The following is an 18,302-nucleotide window of genomic DNA, read 5'->3' as shown; positions in this document are numbered from 1 at the left end:
AGTTCTATATTTTCTTCTACTACTTTGATGGATCCACATTTTATATTGGAATTACTAATCCATCTGCTATTATTTTTTTCATGTGAGGGTAGGTAGAGGCAAGTGGTTTTTCTAAGTATAATTTTTCCCCAAACAAACCCAAATTAGTAAGTTTCAGACATGAAATATCATTGTTATTTAAAACAAATAATTAAAAATTTAAAAGATAATTAAGATATTTATATGGTGTCAAGAGCGAACATTTTATAATGTAAGTGCCAGGTAGAGGGGAATAATAATAATAATATCACTCTAAAATGTATCAAGCTAATATTATCATGAAAGTGAAACCAGTTGATTGTACCATTTTATATATTAAAAATGTAACAAATTGTTCATTCCTAGCAATGCACTTACTCTTTTCCTATCAGATACTGGCCCACACATTGCACAATTATTGGTGAGTTTAATCTTTACTGATGGAAGCCTCTATTGCTTATTGAATAAAGTCAACATCTTTTATAATGAACTCTGAGAAGACCATAACAAGCACTTATTGTTAGTGATTTGTAAATGCTATTAACGGAATTAATGAAAGTTGGGAGGAAATATCGGAAAATCATACCACCTATTAGAAATTTTCCATTTCTTTCTTAAAAACATTGGCCTTTGACTACATACAGAGCTTACAGCTTTCTAATGAAGTCTGTCTTTCTCTCTGAATTAACCATTATTGCCATTATAATCACCATCATGATCATGACCGTGATACAATTACTCTTTATTTCATTTGAAATATTTAAGAATATTTTAAAAGAGTCCAATTTTTTCATACAAAAAACCACATGGTTGTCAATAATAAAATCCACTTTAATGAAGTCATAGGTTTAAAAATAGCAACACCTAAAAGTAGAATATCTAGCTGATATTGAGTCATCATTCATTGGCCTGATCTTCATCTATTTCAGAAATATTGCCTTGGGGTGGAAAAATTATCATTAGTTTTGTTGAAGAGCCTATAATAGTCAATATGATTCTTCTTTATCATGACTCTTGAACATCTATCTCCTTAACAGAGGTAAATGTTTGCAGATAATTAGCTATTTGTCTGCGAGGCTAGGGAACTCTAGAAATTAGAGCTAAAATGTTAAGAAATACTCCCATTCAAAATTAACAATAAAGCATGATTTAAACAGAAGCTGACAAAAATGATTCAATCAAAACATCTTTGCAAAATTTCTAATTTAAAGCAAGAACATCAAAAGTCATTTTGCTTCTTAAGACTATAAAGTATTCCATACAGCCGTTATGGAAAACAGTGTGGAGGTTTCTATAAAAACTCAAAATAGAGCTACCGTATAATCCAGCAATCCCTCTTCTGAGTATATACCCAAAGGAAATTAAATCAGTACCGGAAGAGATATCTGTGCTCCCATGTTCATTGTAGCATTAATTGCGATAACCAAGATATGGAAACAATCTAAGTGTCTGTCAGCAGATAAATAGATAAAGAAATTGTGGCATATACTTACAATGGAATACTATTCAGCCTTAAAAAAGAGTAAGATCCTGCCATTTACAACAAAACAGATGAACCTGGAAGACACTATACTAATGAAATAAGGTAGACACAGAAAGAAAACTACTGTATGATCTCACTTATATGTGGAATCCAAACAAGGTCAATACATAGAAGCAGAGGTTAGAATGATGGCTACCAGGGGATATGGGGTGAGGGAAACAGAGATGTTGGTCAAAGGGTATGAAGTTGCACTTATACAGGATGAACTAGTCTAGAGATCTAATGTACAGCCTGGTGATTAGAGTTAATAATTCCGTATATTGTATAACACAAATTTGTTAATAGATTTCAGGTGCTCTCATCACACACACAAAATGGTAACTATTTGAGCAGAAGATATGTTAATTAGCTTGACTGTAGTTATCATTTCACTACATACATGTATATCAAATCATGTTGTATACCTTAAATACATACAATTCTTATTAAAAAATAAAATTTAAAAGGAGCTTCCATCTTATGGACCTCTCAGTTATGATAACCTTAAAAATAGACATGTGCCTAGTGTCAAGTGTATAAAAATCACAAAATGGGTATATATTGATTTTTATACACTTCTAGCTCTAATGCCTAAGCTAGCTGATATCTTAGCCCAAAACAGGAAGGACTGAAACATATTCAGCTATAGGAACTTGTTTTCATTTCAATTAATAGAAAGGAACTATTCATGCCTTACCACATACTTGAAACGTGGAAAAGTGGAATGCTAGTATTCTTTGCTAACTTCACCTCATCCACACTATACTTTCTCTCTTTTTTTGTATATAGAGGTTTAACCCATTCCAATACTGAGAGAAAGAAGAAAGCTTGGTTAAGAGATCATTCACACTTTTAGCTTTACCTTTTGTCTATTTTTCTTTGCTTGTGTCTTCTCTCTGTGTCTCTCTGTGCCTTTCTCTCTCTCTCCCTCTTTCAACCTCAGGTACTGACAATACCTTGTGAGAATTTCACAATTCAAAATCTTTTACCAGGTACCATCTTTCACCAATTCTTGGTAATTTCCTATTTTTAAGTAATAACAACTTAGGCTTGTGAAAATATTTTGGAGGACATGCTCATAGCTTGTTCTGTATTCAAAGCAACAAAGGGAAAAAAGAAAGAATGAATTTGGATACAAGTATGAACATTTTACAAATGTTATAAATGTGCTATTATAATGCTTTTGATATTTGTTACCATGAAAATACTTCCCCTTATTTGAAATCATGGCAAAAAATTGTTTTGAATAATTATGACTCCTTGCTCAAATTTAGAAGATGGCTTGAATGTATGAAAACTAGAGAGACTAAGAAAATAGCAATGAAAATCACAGAGCATAAATGAATTTTAAAAAATCTAAGTGTCCCTTTTTGAAGAAAGAATGGTATAGGACTAAACCTGGGATAATTTATTGGCTTTTATCCTAATAGGTGCCAATTAGTGGCAAATAAATTGCTTTTAGCTAAGAAAGTATTTTTCAAAAGTACTTTTCAAAGCCTCTCCCATAAGAAAACACTCCAGTGAATACTGGGCAGTGAATACCCTTGAATAATGGTGGGTTCTGCTAGTGTTTAGTTAGGTTTTGTCTCTGAAGCTGCCAAGACAACTTTGTTCAAGGAGGAGAAAAGTTGCCTGGGTTAGCCCTTAACTAAAAAATGAAACTAAATCCTAATGGCTTATGAGAAAGCTAAACATCAAACATCAGGAACAAGAAATCAAAACAAGTTATTCATAAATTTTCTTCTTCTTTAACTTGCTCCGCACATACCAAAGCCTCCCCTTTTGAAGCAAGCTGCTGGGGTGATACGTAAACAACGCAATGAGGAGTCGCCTGTGCTCTGGGAACTGATGCTTCACGGAGCCACACTGAATTGTTTACATTCGGCTCTAACCAGCCTCTAAGCAAAAGAGTTCATTTTCTACTACCCCGTATTGTATTTACTTCTATTTTCATATCCCCTAAGACACATACGACCACAGTGTCTGAAAGAATGGAATATTAATGGAAATAAAATACATTGTAAAAATTACAGATAAAACCGAACTCTTTGTGTTGGATAAGGTTGGTAGTAATAGAAAGAAAGAGGAATGGAAGCCCAGATAGAATAAATACACTGAATAACATGCTGGAGAACTTGGTCCTACGGCTTCATTTAATATGAGACAAGCAGCTTTGGATCCATGCCACTAATAAGGTGTCCTCTAAGAAAAGTGGACCGTTTTCAAAGAAGAAAACAAGGAAACACTTTTCTCAGGTTTACATTGATCCAAAGATGCGAATTATTGCATTCTTATGACTTCCTTTCCAGTTTTCTTTCTTTGACCTGCATGCACACCCTCACCCATAATACCATAGAACTATACAATTTCACAATGTTTCAGACTTTCAAATTAAAAACAGATGAAATCGGAGGTGGGGGAGTTGGGGTATGGAGACAGGAGAAATTTGTCCTGTGCCCATGTGGGGGGCGGGTGACAGTGAAATTCCACCCGGCAAGTTATGCCACTGCAACAGAAGAAGTAAGAGGAGGTCAGTTTCATAGATTCAACTGAACCTTACCTGGTTTTGTAGTTAAATGCAGCAACATGCCCCTAATTCTTCCTCTAAAGTACTACATATGCTGAAAACTAGAGTATTTGACCTTACACATTTCCACAGAAGAAACTCCAAAGTAACCTTTAACTTCAATAAAACGCTGTGTTCATTCTTCCCCTTGTGCTCAACACACAGCAATCTAATACACCTCATCATGTGGTCCGTTACCATGGTAGCAATGAATCCAGCTGCTGAAATACAAAAGACTGACAAAAAGTTGCTTTTTTCCCCTCCACCCACCCTGACAAAGTCAGGTTTTTTTTTTCCTGTATGACAAGTCTAATTTGAATATGTTTCAGTTGCTGACTCAACTTCATGAACAAGGAAAAAAGAAAAAGAAAAATGAATAACAGAGATGTAAGAATAAACGGGCTCCCAGGACATTTAAACCAACTAGTGAAATACCTATATGCACTTTTAAGTTGCCACTAATCCCTTGAAATACTGATCATTATCTACTACTTCTGCTGACCAAATATTTTGAAGTGACACTTACTAACTCATTGGAAATGCAGCATTAATCTCACTGCATCTTTAAAAATATTTTTAAAAATACATGAAATGACTCAATAAACACAGACACTGAAAATCACTACATCATTATATGAAGGGCTAGTCTCAAAGTATTTTTCTAGGGCAAACTTCTAATCACAGCTCAGAGGTGGGAGGTAAAATTCTTCATTTTCTTTTCATCGAAACCCTGTGTTTAACTGCTACTTAAACAGATTAGATTTCAGTTGTATTTAAAATGCTCGTAGATTTGAATCTTGGAGCCTAATCCATCTACTAGAATCAACCAAACTATATCTGGGGGCTCTATATTAAAAATAGAGATCTAGGTGTTGGGATAATATCAACTCTGAACAATCCTGGGATCCCCAAACCAATGGCTACATAATTAAGATTTAAGGAATCACCTCCATTTTCTTCCCAATACTTTAGGAAGGCTGATGGGAGGAGTCCTGGATGACTGGGGCTTCACCTTATTTCAGCCGCTGTTCTTCCCTCCCACCATAGGGCTCTGTCCTCCAGCCAGCGACTGCTTTGTCCCTCAGGCCTTGCACTGCCACCCTGCTTCCACAATCTTGCTTACTTCCTAAATTTAGCTCATATTTCATAATAATGTGTTTATATACCTAACTTCTCTCTTTAGATATGGACTCTCCTAGGAAGGGAGATGTCTTACTCATCTTTCTACACCAAGTAATCAGCAACAGTTTTGGCCCAATGGAGGGCTCAGGGGCTATTTATTATTTTCTTTTTCTTCTTTTTTTTTAATTATAGTTGATTTACAATGTTGTGTTAGTTTCTGGTGTACATCAAGGTGATTCAGTTTTTAATATGCATAAATAATAAATATATTTATTCTTTTTCATATTCTTTTCCATTATGGCTTATTGCAGGATACTGAATATAGTTCCCTGGGCTATACAGTAGGAGTTTGTTGTTTATCTATGTTTATCTATTTTAAATATAATAGTTTGTAGTTTCTAATTTCTAATTCCAAACTCCTAATTTATCCCTCTCCCACACCCTTTCCTCTTTGGAACCATAAGTTTGTTTTCTGTGTCTGTGAGTCTGTTTCTGTTTTGTCAATAAGTTCACTTGTGTCATATTTTAGATTCCACATATAAGTGATATCATATGGTATTTGTTTTTCTTTTTCTGACTTATTTCACTTAGTATGATAATCTCTAGGTCCATCCATGTTGCTGCAAATGGCATTATTTCATTCATTTTTTATAGCTGAGTAATGTTCCATTGTATATATACCACATCTTCTTTATCCATTCATCTGTCTATGGACATTTAGTTTGTTCCCATGTTTTGGCTATTGTAAATAGTGCTGCTATGAACATTGGAGCTCATATCTTTTTGAAGTAGAATATTTTCTACTTCAAGATACTTCTTGTATCTTTTTGAAGTAGATTTTTCTTCAGATATATGCCCAGGATAGGATTGCTGGATCATATGGTAGCTCTATTTTTAGTTTTTTAAGGAACCTCCATCCTGTTCTCCATAGTGGCTGCACCAATTTACATTCCCACCAACAGTGCAGGAGGGTTCCCTTTTCTCCACATCCTTTCCAGCACTTATTATTTGTAGACTTTTTGATGATGGCCATTCTAACTGTTGTGAGGTGGTACCTCATTGTAGTTTTGATTTTCATTTCTCTAATAATTAGCAATGTTGAGCATCTTTACATATGCCTATTAGCCACCTGTATCTGTATGTCTTATTTGGAGAAATGTCTATTTAGGTTTTCTGCCCATTTTTTGATTGGCTTTCATTGTTGTTGTTGTTTGACTTGTATGAGCTGTTTGCATATTTTGGAAATCAATCCCTTGTCAGTGGCATTGTTTGCAAATATTTTCTCCTAGTCCGTAGGTTGTCTTTTCATTTTGCTCAGTTGCTATTTCTTAAATGGATACAGCAGGAAATGAATGTTTTATCTTAGTGCCATGGAGGAAACCTCAGCTCCTCCAGAACTGTGTTCAAAGCTTTCCCTCTTGTGGTTAAACCCTTAAGAGGTCTGCACAGGTTTTTCCTTAATATTCTATACCACAAAAGGACGTGGACAGTAGGAGCTCAGAGCTCTTAAGAAGATCAATCGTGGACTTACCCAGATGTGGGTGTTAAACACAGCTCCCGCCCGCCCGTGCTAGTTTGGGATCTTGGAGAGATTATTTAACCTCTCTAAACCTAGATTACTCTTCTGTAAACTTCCTACTTTAAAGAGTTATGAAAAAATATTAAATAAGATAGTTCAAGGGAAGTACCAAGCAGTGAGCTTGGAAACAAACTAAATGCTCAATAAATCATTGCTTGTACTATTTGGTAAAAATGTTTATGATTTTTTAACAAGAGGGACAATGAGAAAGTGCATTGACACCTGACTTTCTCTTGCTGATAAAACTGTCATTTTCAATCAGATACACGTTATCAATCATTTGCTTCATAGTATAAGTTTGGGTAAGGACAGAGCATGAATACAGCGACCATTTCAGGCAAATATCTAGGGTTGCTTGCTCCCACCTCCAAACCAGCTAGGGGGGGATAACCAGTCAAAAGGTTGTTATTGTAAAGCAATTATACTCCAATAAAGATGTTAAAAAAAAAAAAAGGTTATACATACTCTCAGTGCAAAACGGACTGTGGGAAGAATGTTAAACTTGGTAGTCAATTAAAATTTTCTTTTAAACATGAAAGAAAAACACATTAAGGAAAGCAGTTCATTTTGTTACTTGGATTCTCAAGAAATGGTCTATATGCTATTTATTAGTGTTTTTTTTTTCAAATTAAAATGGGGTATAAAGAACTTTTATCATAAAGAGCTTCGGATTAGAAACTACATACATAGATTGCATTTTAAACAATTTATCAGTGTTGGATTGACAGTAGCCTTCAAAAGATCACCCTTACAGCAGTAATTAACACAATATTGTAAATCAACTATACTTCAATTAAAAAAAAAATCACCTTGATCTGTAACAAGGGCTGTAAACTGCCCACCAATACAGCCTTTTAGCTGTTTTTCTCCACAGTCATCTAACTCAGGAAATTACCTGACACCAAAGCCAACTGCATTGGAAAATTAGCATCAAAATCCCTTTGAAGACTTATAGTGCAAAGAAGCAGCCAGGGGTTAAGAAAGACCCGTGGGAGAGAAAAAACTTTCATTGCAGGAAGTTGTCAGAAAGAATAAAATGAATGTTGCACACAGCAAGATTTCTCTAACATTATTAAAAAAAAAAAAAAAGCCCTACAATGAATCCGTAGAGATTATTAAAATAGCTTTGGCACTGCTACAACTCTGAAAAATCCTTAAGTGTTGTGATTCATGACAACACAATTCTATAAAACACATAAGTGAGGCAGAAAAAGAGGCAAGAAGCACCTACATTGGAAAATCAGCACCCCCTAATCCTCTTCAGGACAGCTGATGAAGGAAAGGCTAACAGGACCACAATTTGAATAATTCATAACTATTCTCATGTGTGGCTGGCTGAACAGAAACTCACTGCTTGCATTCACTTCTTTGGGAGTCTCTACCGTGTGCCTTTTTTTCTCCTACCGATTGGTTATGTATTTGATTCTTCTTCATTTTGTAAATTTAAGAGCATATCGTTTATGTAGTTAATGTAGACTGCTACTAGAGCATTTAATATGATTAGCAAACATCCTTTGTCAGGGGCTAAAGCGACTGGTTTGATTGTCTCTCTTAAGACGTCAGTATATTTGGTTTCACAAAGTTTTAAATCCCCTTTTGCAAATGTTAAGATTAACTTCTCGCTCAGTGTGAACAAAATGTGTAATATAACCTGTGCTGGTGTGACCCACTTAATTTCATATGAAGAATTTAATCACCTAGGGAGAAACAGTTTTTGTGACATCATGCTTCAGAATACTGTCCACCAGGAAGTTGATTTGCCAAGCCCTGGACCCAGAGACATGGGAGGGAGCTTACAAGGTTACTTGCTTCACTGCTCTCTCTTCAGACGGGAGGGCACCTAATTTCCCACAAACTCAAGGTAACAACATAGGCTCAGAGGTCACGAGCTTGAATTAAACAGCATGGCTACAAAAAACTGCCTGCTAATGTCAATGAAATTAAAACAAGACAAAACAATTTGAACCCCTACAAAGGTAATTTTTTTCAGGTCATATTTTTAAACTGTTATTTATTTTATAATACCACAAAGTGCTTTATTGTTAGGGCACTGGTTTAAATCAAATAAGAAAACTTGTTAACAGCAACAAAAAAAAGATTGTGATCTACTGAACAGTTCTTGCGAGAACAGAGTTTCCTGGGCTGCTTTGAGCAGCTGACCTAAAAAATATTAATCGGATTAGTATCTATTCTATTCATGAAAATTTCTTATGAAAGAACAAGGCTATTGAAAGCCATTTCAATTTAGATAGCTCAATATCAAAATATTCTATTTTACCCGTAAGATGTTTTCAAAACATGCACTCCTTTTTTGAATTGTAATAATGTTGCTATAAATAATAAGGATTTCTTTGTGTTTTTCTACTATTGACACATCACAGAAATTACCTGTTTTTAAATAGCACTGTGAAATTGATGGCTACATATTCTACAGATAACTTATTTGTAAACCTGGGATCATTCTGCCCTACTCACTTATGGAAATTTATGCCGAAATTTCTGTTTGTTTGTTTTTCATCTCTCTGACATTCATAATTATATAGTTATATTCTGGATTTTTCCTTAGGGAAAAACATCCTTGGTTTTTAAACTTAATAGTAAAAACCCATATTTGTCCATTTTCTCACTAAAAGGTAATATTACAGGTCCTATGTAGAGAAGTTGAAAAATGTGATTTATGAAACAACCTTAAAACACATATAATTCAACTATCTGAGGTAACAAATACTGACATTTTGCTGTATTGTACTTCTTTAATTTATATGTTAAAAATCTTGGATAATTTTGAAAATTGCTTTCTTTTGCTTAATGAAAGACATGTAAAATAAGCACACTATGTATTATATATTCTTTGAAAATATTTTTTAATAGTTGTATAAAATCCTACTATTTGGATGTATCAGAATTTATTTAGCCATCCCTTATTGTTAAATATATTTTTAGTCTTTTCCAGGTTTCCTATTATAGGCAATATACCTTTGCATATAAACTTTCAGCTGTATCTTGGGTTACTTCCTTAGAATAGATTACTGTGGCGGAGGGGAGACTATTGGGTTTAAGTTAGAAAGTCTAAGCATAGAATTTTAGAATTGAAAGGATCCATACATATAATTAAGTATACTACTTCCTTTTACAGAAGAGAAAACTGAGGCTCAATAAGGTGCAAGGGCTGGTTCAAAGTCCTACCATGAATTCTTCTGGTGCTAGAAGAGAAACTGGGGTTCTCTGTAAGTCCACTTTGTTTTCTGTAATTTCACCAAGCTGACCCAAATGGCACTTCATCTCTGGGGTGCTCCCTCCCAGGTATTAACTGTGAAACTCCATGAATGTGCTCTGAGCCCAAGGCAGGAATGGGAGTTATTTGGAGGTGGGTGACGCTGTTTTTTTTTGTCAGGGCCAAGTCACATGGCAGTATCTCTAAAGTCACCTTCTACTGAGAGCAAAACAGAGGGGATACTGAGAAGAAGCAAACAGTCTCCCCGACCAAAATCTGTCCTGAGGAGAACAAATTGGAAAAGGATTCCAAGAGAGTTGTGAGGACTCATAAAGTCTGTGAATTCAAATTGATATAAAATTCAGCAGTGCTCTTTGATGGGGATTGAGTTCTTTCACGGTCTTGTATTCTGTTTGGAGAGCAGAAGAGCTGTGTGATTGTGTGAGTGGCAGATTGTCAGGAGGCTCACAGGGGAAGGGGAATAAATATGTGTCTGGTCACCCTCCTTGAATCCTATATGCTGTAAGTTCGGGTGTGCTTGCACAGCCATGATGAGCTCTCCATTTGACAGGATATTTTATTTCCTGGCTAGAGGAAAAAGGGAAGGACATTTCTGAAAATCAAGGCTACTTGTGAAGTCAAGGAAACAGGCAGACTCCTGAGACCTCACTCTTAAAAGAATTCATTTTCTTATTCTGAATACACTGTACACAGAGATTATAGTTTCTCTATCTCTTCCATGTGACTTATTCTAAAATTAGATGATTTATTTGAATTTAATAAATATTCAGTGTCTTCTAAGAGCACATAGTGTACTAGATGTAGGCAAAGAAATATAAATGGCCTACAACCTCGAAGGGCAGATAAGAATATGGATAAGGAAAATATAGCTGTTGATATATGAGAAAAAATATAGTTAACAGACTTGAGAGTACACAGGTAATTTAATTAGGTCAGTTTAAACAGAACATTTAGGGGTAAAAATCACCCATTCAGTGTGCCATAAGCTTGGACAGCATTCATTGTTGGGATATTGGGTGTGTTTTCCCAGATTCTTCTACTTTGTGCCTGGGACTTGGAATACATCAGCCCACAAACATTCTAAAGCTCTATGGAGGGATGCCAGATGTACTTGAAGAGCATATTCATGAAGGAGATTAGATGTAGGAGTGATAGAAGCTACTGAGTTTCTCCCTTTCCTTGTAATGTGCCCCGGAAAAGGACAAGTAATTAAGTGATAGGTGGCAAGGTGCAGGGAGAGGGCGGACAGGAACTGTCTCTCAAGTAGCATGTGTGTCTGTATATCATAGGTAATGAGATGGAGAGACCAGGAAGCAAATGCAATGTCCTTTATCTTGTGGGCACTGAGGAAAAGTTAATTATTGATAACAACCATGATAAAAATAAAGGGGATGAGAAAATGAAGCAAGTTAGGGGGGAAAATTATGGCAAGACTATAGTGAGTAAATTATTTTGGAAAAACACAGACACAGTTGGAAAGGGATACAAGGTGATTTGGGGGGAAAGATAAAAAGAGAAGCAAATGTGATTCAAGAGAACACATAGCGAAGTTACTTAGGAAGTAAGAGAAAAAGAATATGAGAGAAACACCACTATAGGGAAAATTAAATAAACTGAGATGAGTAACAAATTAATTTGAAATTTCATGCTATAAAAGTACTTGAGGATAGCCTCATCCACCAGAAGGCAGACAGCAGAAGCAAGAAGAACTACAATCCTGCAGCCTGTGGAAGGAAAACTACATTCACGGAAAGATAGACAAAATGAAAAGGCAGAGGACTTTCTACCAGATGAAGGAGCAAGGTAAAACCCAAGAAAAACAACTAAATGAAGTGGACACAGGCAACCTTCCATAAAAATAATTCAGAATAATGAAAGTGAAGATGATCCAGGACTTTGGAAAAAGAATGGGGGCAAATATCAAGAAGACACAAGAAATGTTTAACAAAGACCTAGAAGAATTAACGAAAAAAAACCTAGAAGAATTAAAGAACAAACAAACAGACATGGACAATGCAATAACTGAAATGAAAAATACACTAGAAGGAATTAATAGCAGAATAACTGAGGCAGAAGAACAGATAAGTGACCTAGAAGACAGAATGGTGGCATTCACTGCTGCAGAACAGAATAAAGAAAAAAGAATGAAAAGAAATGAAGACAGCCTAAGAGACCTCTGGGACAACATTAAATGCAACAACATTCGCATTATAGGGATCCCAGAAGGAGAAGAGAGAAAGAAAGGACCCGAGAAAATATTTGAAGAGATTATAGTCGAAAACTTCACTAAGATGGGAAAAGAAATAGCCACCCAAGTCCAGGAAGTGCAGAGAGTCCCAGGCAGGACAAACCCAAGGAGAAACACACTGAGACACATAGTAATCAAACTGACAAAAATTAAAGACAAAGAAAAATTACTGAAAGCAACAAGGGAAAATTAACAAAAAACATACAAGAGAACTCCCAGAAGGTAAACAGCTGATTTCTCAGCAGAAACTCTACAAGCCAAAAGGGAGTGGCATGATATATTTAAAGTGATGAAAGGGAAGAACCTACAACCAAGATTACTCTAACCGGCAAGCATCTCATTCATATTCGACGGAGAAATCAAAAGCTTTACCGACAAGCAAAAGCTGAGAGAATTCAGCACCACCAAACCAGCTCTACAACGAATGCTAAAGGAACTTCTCTAAGTGGGAAACACAACAGAAGAAAAGGACCTACAAAAACAAACCATAACAATTAAGAAAATGGTAATAGGAATATACATATCGATAATTACCTTAAGTGTGAATGGATTAAATGCTCCAACCAAAAGACACATATTGGCTGAATGGATACAAAAGATACAAAAGCAAGACACACATATATGCTGTCTACAAGAGACCCACTTCAGACCTAGGGACACATACAGACTGAAAGTGAGGGGATGGAAAAAGATATTCTATGCAAGTGGAAATCAAAAGAAAACTGGAGTAGCATTACTCATATCAGATAAAATATACTTTAAAATAAAGAATGTTACAAGAGGTAAGGAAGGACATTACATAATGATCAAGGGATCAGTCCAAGAAGAAGATGTAACAATTATAAATATATATGCCCCCAACATAGGAGCACCTCAATACATAAGGCAATGGCTAACAGCTATAAAAGAGGAAATCGACAGTAACACAATAATAGTGGGGGACTTTAACACCTCACTTACACCAATGGACAGATCATCCAAACAGAAAAGTAATAAGGAAACACAAGCTTTAAATGACACAATAGACTAGATAGACTTAATTGATATTTATAGGACATTCCATCCCAAAACAGCAGATTACACTTTCTTCTCAAGTCCACATGGAACATTCTCCAGGATAGATCATATCTTGGGTCACATATCAAGCCTCAATAAACTGAAGAAAATTGAAATCATATCAAGCATCTTTTCCGACCACAACGCTATGAGATCAGAAATCAATTACAGGGAAAAAAACGCAAAAAACACAAACACATGGAGGCTAAACAGTATGTCAATAAATAACCAAGAGATCACTGAAGAACTCAAAGAGGAAATCAAACAATATGTAGAGACAAATGACAATGAAAACATGGCAATTCAAAACCTATGGGATGCAGCAAAAGCAGTTCTAAGAGGGAAGTTTATAGCAATACAAGTCTACCTCAAGAAACAAGAAAAATCTTAAATAATCTAAACTTGCAGCTAAAGGAACTAGAGGAAGAACAAACAAAACCCAAAGTTAGCATAAGGAAAGAAATCATAAAGATCAGAGCAGAAATAAACGATAGAAACCAAGAGAACGATAGCAAAGATCAATAAAACTAAAAGCTGGTTCCTTGAGAAGATAAACAAAATTGATAAACCTTTAGCCAGACTCATCAAGAAAAAGAAGAAGAGGACTCATATCAATAAAATTAGAAATGAAAAGGGAGAAGTTACAACGGACACTGCAGAAATACAGTGCAGCCTAAGAGAGTACTACAAGCAACTCTATGCTAATAAAATGGACAACCTGGAAGAAATGGAAAAATTCTTACAAAGGTATAACCTTTCAAGACTGAAACACGAAGAAATAGAAAATATGAAGAGACCTAACACAAGTAATGAAATTGAAACTGTGATTAAAAACCTTCCAACAAACAAAACTCCAGGACCAGATGGCTTCACAGGTGACTTCTATCAAACATTTAGAAAAGAGCTAACACCCATCCTTCTCCAACTCTTCCAAAAAATTTCAGAGGAAGGAACACTCCCAAACACATTCTATGAGTCCACCATCACCCTGATACCAAAACCAGACAAAGATACTACAAAAAAAGAAAATTATAGACCAATATCACTCATGAATATAGATGCAAAAATCCTCAACAAAATACTAGCAAACAGAATCCAACAACACATTAAAAGGATCATACACCATCATCAAGTGGGATTTATCCCAGGGATGCAAGGATTCTTCAATATATGCAAATCAATCAATGTGATATACCATATTAACAAACTGAAGAATAAATACCATATGATCATCTTAGTAGATGCAGAAAAAGTTTTGACAAAATTCAACACCCATTTATGATAAAAACTCTCCAGAAAGTGGGCATAGAGGGAACGTACCTCAACATAATAAAGGCCATATATGACAAACCCACAGCAAACATTATTCTCAATGGTGAAAAACTGAAAGCATTTCCTCTAAGATCAGGAATGAGACAAGGATGTCCACTCTCGCCACAATTATTCAACATAGTTTTGGAAGTCCTAGCCACAGCAATCAGAGAAGAAAAATAAATAAAAGGAATCCAAATCAGAAAAGAAGAAGTAAAACTGTCACTGTTTGCAGATGACATGATACTATACATAGAAAATCCTAAAGATGCCACCAGAAAACTACTAGAGGTAATCAATGAATTTGGTAAAGTTACAGGATACAAAATTAATGCACAGAAATCTCTTGCACTGCTATATACTAACAACAAAAGATCAGAAAGAGAAATTAAGGAAACAAGCCCATTCACCATTGCAACAAAAAGAATAAAATACCTAGGAATAAACCTACCTAAGGAGCTAAAAGACCTGTATGCAAAAAACTATAAGACACTGATGAAAGAAATTAAAGATGATACCAACAGATGGAGACATATACCATGTTCTTGGATTGGAAGAATCAATATTGTGAAAATGACTATACTACCCAAAGTAATCTACAGATTCAATGCAATCCCTATCAAATTACCAGTGGCATTTTTTACAGAACATGAAAAAAAATCTTAAAATTTGGTTGGAGACACACAAGCCCCCAAATAGCCAAAGCAGTCTTGAGTGAAAAAAACAGAGCTGGAGTAATCAGTCTCCCTGACTTCAGACTATACTACAAAGCTACAGTAATCAAGACAATATGGTACTGGCATCAAAACAGAAATATAGATCAATGGAACAGGATAGAAAGCTCAGAGATAAACCCACGCACCTATAGTCAGCTAATCTATGACAAAGGAAGTGAGGATATACAATGGAGAAAAGACAGTCTCTTCGATAAGTGGTGCTGGGAAAACTGGACAGCTACATGTAAAAGAATGAAATTAGAATACTCCCTAACACCATACACAAAAATAAAGTCAATATGGATTAGAGACCTAAATGTAAGACCGGACACTATAAAACTCTTAGAGGAAAATATAAGAACACTCTTTGACATAAATCACAGCAAGGTCTTTTTTGACCCACCTCCTAGAGTAATGGAAATAAAAACAAAAATAAACAAACGGGACTAATGATACTTAAAAGCTTTTTCACAGCAAAGGAAACTACAAACAGGACGAAAAGACAACCCTCAGAATGGGAGCAAATATTTGCAAACGAATCAAGGGACAAAGGATTAATCTCCAAATTATATAAACAGCTCATGCAGCTCAATATTAAAAAAACAAACAACCCAATCAAAAAATGGGCAGAAGACCTAAATAGACATTGCTCCAAAGAAGACATACAGATGGGCAAGAAGCACATGAAAATCTTTTCAACACCACTAATTATTAGAGTAATGCAAATCAAAACTACAATGAGGTATCACCTCACACCAGTTAGAATGGGCATCCTCAGAAAATCTACAAACAACAAATGCTGGATAGGGTGTGGAGAAAAGGGAACCCTCTTGCACTGTTGGTGGGAATGTAAATTGATACAGCCACTATGGAGAACAGTATAGAGTTTCCTTAAAGAACTAAAAATAGAATTACCATATGATCCAGCAATCCCACTACTGGGCATATACCCAGAGAAAACCATAATTCAAAAGGACACATGCACCCCAATGTTCATTGCAGCACTGTTTACAATAGCCAGGTCATGGAAGCAACCTAAATGCCCATCGACAGATGAACGGATAAAGACGATGTGGTACATATATATAATGGAATATTACTCAGCCATAAAAAGGAATGAAACTGGGTCATTCGTAGAGACGTGGATGCATCTAGAGACTGTCATACAGGGTGAAGTAAGTCAGAAAGAGAAAAACAAATATCGTATATTAACGCATATATGTGGAACCTAGAAAAACGGTACAGATGTACTGGTTTGCGGGGTAGAAATATTGACACAGATGTAGAGAACAAACATATGGACACCAAGATGGGGAAGCGGCAGGGGGTGGGGCTGGTGGTGGGATGAATTGGGAGATTGGGATTGACATGTATACACTGATGTGTATATAATGGATGACTAATAAGAACCTGCTGTTTAAAAAAATAAATAAAATAAGATTCAAAAATTCAAAAAAAAAAGTACTTGAATGAACTCCATGATTGGAATGAATGAAAAAGGTTCATCTGGTTGTTAAACACATTTTATATAAATCGACCCATAATATAAATATATTGGGCACTTTGGACCCTTCTGGGTGATTGTGGTGGCAAATACCTCATCGACAGGGGCCATCTGCCTGACATTTCAGAGGTTTTCATATATGATACCCAGGGATTCACTGGAGCCCATCTGGGAGGGATTATCCACAGCTCATACTTCACACTGGTCAGTTCTTCATCAGGACACTGCATTCCCTTTAGAGCCTCACAGTGACACGTTAAATGGAAAAACTGGAGAAACCATTCATTACACAATGGTGAACAATGCACAGGAAGCGAGGTGGCATAAAAGCCCATGAGGGAGGCACTTAAGCATTTGAAAGCATATCTGCATGTAAATAATTGTGAGCAGGTGTTCTCCCTTTTTTACAGAAGCCACTACAGTCTGCTTTTGGTCCTTCAGGAAGGACCTCCTGACATAATATCAAAATTATGGCTTACAAGTAATATGAAGCAGAAAGGCACTAGCATTAGCATTCTACATTGTTCATCAGAGATGAATGTGTTTGTAGAATATTAGCCACTCACATTCATTACACATGTAAAGACCCTTGGCATCCCAGTGAAGACACAATTACATGTTTATATTCTCCTATAAACACACATCAAGCAGAGAGAAACCCTAAGTTACATGTTAGCTCCTGTGGTTTGGATTGCCTACCCATACTGTCATACTTGTAGCAATAATATCCAAAGAATTAAACACAAACACATTCGTTTTATCTATTTCAGGCTTTATGACATCTTTGGTAAACAGTGTAGACGAATTAAAAAAATAAAAGTAAGCAAAAACATTTTCTAATCCCTTACAATCCCACCAACCACAGTTAACATTTTTGTATTTACCTATTCGTATCTCTCTATATACAACTTGATCTTTTTAAAAATTTAATTTATTCACATATAGTTGATTTACAATGTTGTGTTAATTTCTGCTGTACAGCAAAGTAATTCAGTTATACAATATACAGCTTGATTTTAAAATGGATTTTTCTTTTTAAACTATATAGCTATATTCCACATACAGACTTCATGACTCTCTTTGAGATTGCTTTTTTTCTGGGCCTATTGGATATATATAGCCTAGCCTGGAAGACAATGGCAAAGGTAAAGAAACTAGGCTGCTCATAAATGCTGTGTTCATTACGGGTGGTATAACTAGAAAATGATGAGTTATTAACTGGAATGGGGAAGGTCTTGGAACTAGATCCAGGGAGAAATGAGTGTTGGAGTTCTGGACTTGGGGATCAAGGTCTAGGTCAAAGGGAACTCCTAGCTGAAGGCAAAGCAGGTTCTAAAACATGGTGACCCAGGAGGAAGGTGGCAAGATGGGACCCCTTTTGAAGGATGTGACCATAGTCTAAGGAATAACCGTGCTGATGATTCA

The 18,302-nt window shown here is 35.7% G+C and overlaps 1 protein-coding gene across 5 annotated transcripts in view; it reads right to left on the bottom strand.

The window, feature by feature from the left end:
* DTNA (dystrobrevin alpha) overlaps nucleotides 1-18,302 on the bottom strand; it is a 388,958-nt gene that overhangs the window by 166,170 nt on the left and 204,486 nt on the right. Inside the window, exon 1 of one of the 5 annotated variants that reach the window (XM_027127721.1) lies at nucleotides 4,101-4,316. The exons of 3 other annotated variants lie outside the window; for them this stretch is intronic. The gene's annotated coding sequence lies outside the window, so the exon portion shown is untranslated. Of the gene's footprint in view, nucleotides 1-4,100; nucleotides 4,317-18,302 lie in introns of those variants that run through there. One more of the 5 variants, XM_027127717.1, reaches the window with a different exon arrangement.

Source organism: Aethalodelphis obliquidens, unplaced genomic scaffold (assembly GCF_003676395.1).
Source record: "Aethalodelphis obliquidens isolate GAN/ISIS:26980383/991018 unplaced genomic scaffold, ASM367639v1 scaffold32, whole genome shotgun sequence".
NCBI lineage: Eukaryota > Metazoa > Chordata > Mammalia > Artiodactyla > Delphinidae > Aethalodelphis > Aethalodelphis obliquidens.
This window is presented reverse-complemented; position numbering and strand designations above follow the sequence as displayed.